Genomic DNA, 6,924 nt, shown 5'->3' on the forward strand with positions numbered 1-6,924 from the left:
TAACACATCCAAATAACTTGTACTCATGTATTATTGTTGAAGGTATGATCCTGGAATATACCATTATTTAAAAATCACTCCAACAGACCTTCCCAATTTTTGTAAAATGTAGAATCTCCTTAGAACTTCACTTTGGCCCTTGGACTTGCCTTCACACCAAAATAAAGGACATTTTACGGTGTTTTATTGGTTTTTAATAAAATTATGTTAGTCTGACTAACTTGAAATCAAATTAAGCTATCCCATGATCTAAAATGAACATGTTCAGGATGGATTGGCTTATCATTTTGTACAGATATTCACGATTTCCTGATGATGTCACAGGTCCAAACAGACTCAAGCGCAGACCAGGTTTATTTCAAAATGAAAGTCAACAGTTTATTTACAGAAACACCAAGTGCAATATAGACAATGTGCAGGGCCCGGGGCTTTCAGGGATCCATGGGGAGGAAGGGAAAAGGTCCCCACACACACGCAACGTTCCTCTTCAGTCACTCAGGCTCTCGCTTCACGCACATCTCGCCACTCAGCCAGTCTCAGATAATCCAGGGACAGGAAAACGGAACAGGTCCAGAGGATTCTAAATACAGGAGAACATGGTCAGAAACAAGCTAGAGATTCGCACAGGATAAACAGGTTTGCCGGAGCTGCGCTAAGACAGGTTACTCAATGAACTAGTGGCAAGAAGCGCTGAATTACCATCTTAAATAGCGGCCAGGTAATCAGGCAGATCAGCTGCCCGTGAGTAATCAGGCCAGGTACATGGGCCAAAGGCGGAGCCCAAGATGAGCTCCGCCCAGGTAGACCGAGGATAGAAGAGAGGACACCTGACTTTCTAAAGGCACCATAAAGTTGACTTTTGTGGTTTTTCATGAATTGTTTGGAAAAATATTTGATGTGAACATACTGGCTGTCTAACCAGGGTGCAACCTGTTTCTACAACAACAGTTGCAGCCTGCATTTAATAAGTGGTTAAGAAAATGAATTGGCGGATTTGATGTTCCCATTATGAATGTAACAACTTAAATGGATCATTAACTTAATGTCCAGTGCCACCTTCAGATGAAGATATCCTTTTGCATTTGCTTTCACTTTTCTTCGGTTCCCTCTGTGTTAAGAGCTGATTGTTAGAATGCTAATACTCGGACTTCACATATTGAGCATGGTAAACATTATAGTAGTTACAAAGCAGTATGATTTGCATCCTATTGTTAGTTTTTTTTTTTTTTTTGTTTGTTTGTTTTGGGGTTTTTTTTAAGCAAAAACTCCTAAGTGCTTCATTGCAATACTATTAATTTTTATTTTTGAAATTAAGGGCATAATGAGTAATGACATAAAAGATGGCTTTGTTATAAGGCTGCTAAATAGCTGTTTTTTGTGGATTGTCATTATATACATGCTACAGTTTATTTCGTATGATCAGGTCTAGTGTATGGCCAGGGCTATCTTATAAAGGGGATTTTAATCTCACTGGGATTTAATGTTAAATATATGTAAAATGGTAGTTCTTAGTGTTATAAATGTAAAGCTGACTGAATGCAAAAAGAGATATAGAGTGTAACAGGCCCTGTGATTTATAGCCAGATGGAGTCACTGATGCATTCAAGTAACTGTTTTAAAGATGAGGGTAGCTCACTGGGTAATCTTGCACTCTGGGTCAGAGTTTAAACACACATTTGTTGTGTCTGATTGAGACTACAGAGAGGACAGATTATTTAAGATGGGAAAACAACAATGAGCACAAAGCTTTAACAGCAGAAGTCTGTCTGGGCGTCTGCATGTCTGCTGACCTTTTTCCTGATTTCCTCTTCCTCAGTGGCAGAAAAACAAGCTTCAATCAGTTTGTTTTAATTGCCAAACAAATATACGTTCTGTTAATTAAAACTGAAATACAATGGCTTTTCTTTGTGTTGACTTCACTCGAGATACTCACCCACGTACAGTACCGTGAGATGTTTTCAGTGAGTTTCTGGGGATAGAAAATGCAGTGTTGTTGTCATTAAAGCTGATGTATGCTTCTTGATTGTTACGCCTCTCAGAGTTAAGTCTGTGTGCAAACAAAAGCCCAGTTCCTGTCAAAGACTAGGGGGTAAACTTTATCCCAGAATCCTCTCAGGGACGAACGCATTTCTCTGCTCTGTCTAATTATTCCTTTGGGTTTCAGGGGTGGCTGGACAATGTTTTAAGAAGCCCGTTCTCCAGGGATTAATTTCTCTCATGCTTTGCCTAATTAAGGTATTAACAAAATGTAATAAACTCTTGCCAGAGGATGCGTCAAAGCAGTGCATTGCTCATTGCTCCAGTTGCCCCATCAAATATGTATTTAATCTAAGTATAATGTAGTGGCTACAGAAGATAAACACATTTACCCACAGCTATAAAGCCTAGGAATCGATATAAACCATTTCTTTGTTTACTCTCTTATTTGTAGTTTGATTGCCTTCAGGGAAACAGAGAAGCAGGAAAAACAGAGAGGCAAAGATTAAAACAAAAAAACAGGGAGTAAGAAAGCAATGTCTCTGTAGTCTTCGTCATCATCTCAATCATCGCCACCATCATCAGAACTCTTCAAAGGATCCTGCCCTTTTGAAAAGTCGGGATATGAGGAGATCTGATAAGCTTGGGCTCAGGGTGGTGCTGCAGTCCTTTTGGTGTCAAACTCACTGGAGAGTCCGCCTGGCTTCAACCATTCTTTAAAGCTGAGGATAGTCTCGAGCACTTAGCCAGGATTAGCTGAAGAGCACTGCTTTGAACAGGACAAAGATTTCAGCCATCCCCACAGTACAGCCATTATGCCATCAGCAACCTGTCTGTAAGCATCAGATGATTTGCTCTAAGTGATGAGTTGTTTAAGTCTTTTTCTGCCAGTGATCATTAGAGTTGCCTCTCATGTTTTTTCATCAACTCTGAAATCCAATGATATTCCCAATATGCCTGCAAATAAAATCTGCTGTATGCCTGTTTATTAAATGTAAGTTGAGAGCAAATAAAAATAATTTCAAAAAAAAAGAATGATATTGATTGTAAGGCTCATTTTATAGTGAGCAAGCTAACTTTGATGCACAGAAACAAGGCTTATGAATTTCATGAGGTATCTTACAGTTTGTCATCCCTATTTGAATTATGAAAATTACATCATCACAATCAAAAATATTTTTTAATTCTAATTTGAGCATTTCTCTCACAGTCACTTTATAACTTCCTAATTCTTGATTAACTGTCTTTTTCTGGTCTCTCCTTCAAACCTGCAGCATTACAATTGGCCAAAAGAAGATAATACATGATATACTTTCCAAAGTCTCACTCTTGGCTTTTATTTTATAATATATTTTATGATATGCCTTATGACACTGCTCAATTTTTAATTACTCAGGGGGCTAGCTCCCAAATATATAACACTTGTGGTTATTGGATAAGTCTTGTCTGCATCTTTATGTTCTCTGGCCTTTTTGTTGCTCCCTTGGCTAGGACTAACACTTGTGTTGAGGAAGCTGTAGTTTCATGGCCCTTTCCTCTAAAGCAGCCATCCAAAAGACCGGGAGGCATTTGAACCTGCTGACAGCTCCACAGAATTTCAAGTTATACTTTGTCAACAAAGTATTTAAATAATGGCAAACAGCAGCTGGGGTCAGCGTGAAGTATTTTTAAGTACCATCGAAGAATTGTTTTTCTTATTGCCTTTTCTCTGTCTTGTTATGCTTCTGCTATAATTAATAATTTAATGCCTTTTTTAAAAAAAAAATGTACTGGAAGTACTATGGAGCTGGTTTAGACCACATTTAACCACTGACCTTCTGATTTGGGAGATAGCCAACTCTTCCTCCTGAGGCACAGCTACCCAATGATGAAAAATAAAATAACTAAGAAATGGTAAAAGTAATGTGTAATCATAAAAATAGAATTTAACAATGAATCAAAGATTTCTTTTGCTTATGTTCGTTCACACTTAACATTAACTACAGGAACAGAGAGCTTTAATGGTCTGCTGTGAAAGGAAAGACCTTATTTTTGGCTGTGTCTGATGAGATTAAATATAAAGTCTGTTTCATGATTTATTGATCATCGTGTGATGATTTTAAGAGCTGAACTTCAAGGTGTCTTTTTCTGTGAGTGCGACTAGAATGGGAGAAAAAAGGTGAGCCATGGAGAAACCTTTTAAAGATTTTCTTTTTCTTGTTTTGCTTGTAAAAAGATATTGATTTAAGTCTTCCCAACTTAGAAAAAACATTTTAAAGCAAAGATGATAGACATTGTTTCGCTATGCATTTGATATTTGTGGCATGACAATGATTTATAACTGCCAGCTCTTTGGCGAGCAGACATGCAATCATGCTTTGGTAATGCCAATGATTTAATATTATGTCATTAAATCTAAGCAGCAGCCTAAACCATACCCCCGCCATGCATCCTTTCCACAGATGCAACCAGCAAACAGTGTATTGATTAGCACGAGGATAGCAAGATAAACAAAATGTAATTTGTGACATTTATATGTATCGTACTCATTACACAAGACAGACTCAAACAGACTCGAACTTTATCTCATTCTTATGTTTCAGTAAAAGCAACCGTCATTCAATACTTACTATCTTCAGGTCCAACATGAGCTGCTCACTTTCACTTGAGAAGGCAGAGGGAAGGCAGACACGGGGCACAAGTATAAATGGAAACAAGGTCCCTCCAGTTGTGGGGATTTAACGCAGGGCTATTCACACTTTATGCCGCTCAAAAGCTTCAGCACCACGGACAGCTCCTTTAGTCTTTAGATGCCGTGTGGTCTCCATTAGCGACCCTTTTTACAGCAGCCAAGAATACTGGAGGCATATGGTAAAAACGCACTCTGCCTATAGAAAAAATATATATACATGTAAAATCAACAAAAATGCAAGCTGCCCCAGTTATGCGTAAATTATACAACTCTGCTGAACAATGCCTTAATCTTCCTGTCCGCACGGGTCTCACGGGGGATCATTATTCTTTAACAAAGCAGTGGGTCTTTCAAACTGCCCATGAATGTATACAAGCACCACTTTTGCAAACTCTTTCAAATGACCGTTTTTATTTTTATTATTTCACAAGCACCACAGTAATTATGCTAATGTTAAACTCCCACCGCGCAGACTTTATACAGTGCAGGGTAGAAAGCCAGTAAGCCTCGCTATATGTCCACGTCAGATTCGCTCTTATGTGAAAAATGTTGATTCAACGTTTGCCGCTTAGGCCTGCCAACTAAATCCTTGGCAATTTGGGCATTAATCCAATTTGATAGCCTAAGCTCGCTCCATTGCAAGTAAATCTCAGGTTGAGGTCACTGCTACGCTGCCAAACAAGGTAATTCTTTCCCTAAAGTCATTAATTACAGCGCTCAGACAAAGGCCAAACGGGATTGTGGGGGCCTACAGTAGGACAGAGATGCCAAATCACGTCTTAAACTAAACCCTCTCCCTCCCCGCCTGTCATAAATTCCTTGAACAGATAATGACTAATGGATTTGTGATTGTTGTGTGCCTGGATTTATTACAAGCAACCACACGTCTTGTCAGGCGGTCTACATGCGTTACATTAGATGGTTTTCAAGAGATGCTCGAAGTACAAACTTCTGATCTTTATATCAACCTTAACTCTAAAGGCTCCCCCCCCCCCCCCCCCAACACTCTTACACACACACTCACACATCATCCTCCTCCCCTTCGTTCCGCACACCCAACCACCAGCACCCCCCCAATCTTCGTTCATCCCTCTCTCCTGCTATTTGAATAGAGAGCCTGCGGAGCACTCTTTTGTTCAGTAGCGCTCAGCTGCTGGAGAGGTGAGCACCACTCTGGCTGGCGCTCATCCACTCATCGCGGCTGCTGATTCGACAAGTCCCCGAAAGACGCAAGGACACGTCTCTGCATCCAGGCGCACTGCACACGAAACGACACAGACCCTGTCTCCCTGTCTGACAGAAATTCCTCGGACTCGCGGGGCTTTTACGCGTCTCTTGGATGGTTCAGCTTCCCTGACTGTGGCGCTACCACCTGCACTGTATCACACAGACGCTCCTGTAAAGCTGCGGCATCGCTCTACATTCCTGTAGACGGGACCTGACTTGATCTGAAAGGTGAAGGCGAGTAGTCTTGTGTGTTTTTGCATATCTATTTATTTATGAATTTGTCTGACTGTATTATAAAATTAAGTCAATTTAACATTATTTTAATTCCACGAAACGAAATGGGTGTTTCACGAATTTTGTTCACTTAAAGTCGATCATCATTTGGAAATGTCCTTGTCGGTACTATTCAAAGACAAAGATATGTGGCTGTTACCAAAAGAAATGTGCTTTATATCGCAAAAGTGTGTAGTCTTTGCAAGCATGCGAGTCACTGCTTGAAGCTAGTTACTGCTTCCATAAGGCTATTTTTCAATTAATCTTTTTAGGTTTTGCTGTGTTGGTGATTTAGTTTTAATAAGACTCCAAAATGCACTTTGACAAAAGTTAAGCGATTTTGCTGTTTTCTGTCTGTTTGAATTACGTCGTAATTGTCCAATTATGCAGCATCTGTTGAAAAGTAATAAATGTAGCAAAGCGTCGTTCCCTCTTATTTTCTCCTTTGAGGCTGCTTATGTTCAAAAGGATGTTTGACAGCGCCGGTTACTGTACGATTTGGATCTGTATGACCATGAGCTCACTTCTTTGTAGTGAAAATCCCATTTTCTTCTCCTTTGGTAAGCCTTCAGGTGAGGCAGATGGGGACAGAGGGAGCTTTTGGAGTGGGTGTAAGTCGATAGGCAGCGCAGGCAGGGCTGTCAGCGCTGTCAGCGAAGCAAAGGAGGGAAACCTGAGACATTATCTTGGATGGCACTTGTACTCCACCGAAAGGGTCTCTCAATTATTTCTATTGAAGAAAGGCTGGCATCTGGCAGAAGGAGCTCTAGGTCACA

The sequence above is a fragment of the Simochromis diagramma genome, unplaced genomic scaffold (assembly GCF_900408965.1).
Source record: "Simochromis diagramma unplaced genomic scaffold, fSimDia1.1 OVJJ01000419.1, whole genome shotgun sequence".
Classification (NCBI taxonomy): Eukaryota; Metazoa; Chordata; class Actinopteri; order Cichliformes; family Cichlidae; genus Simochromis; species Simochromis diagramma.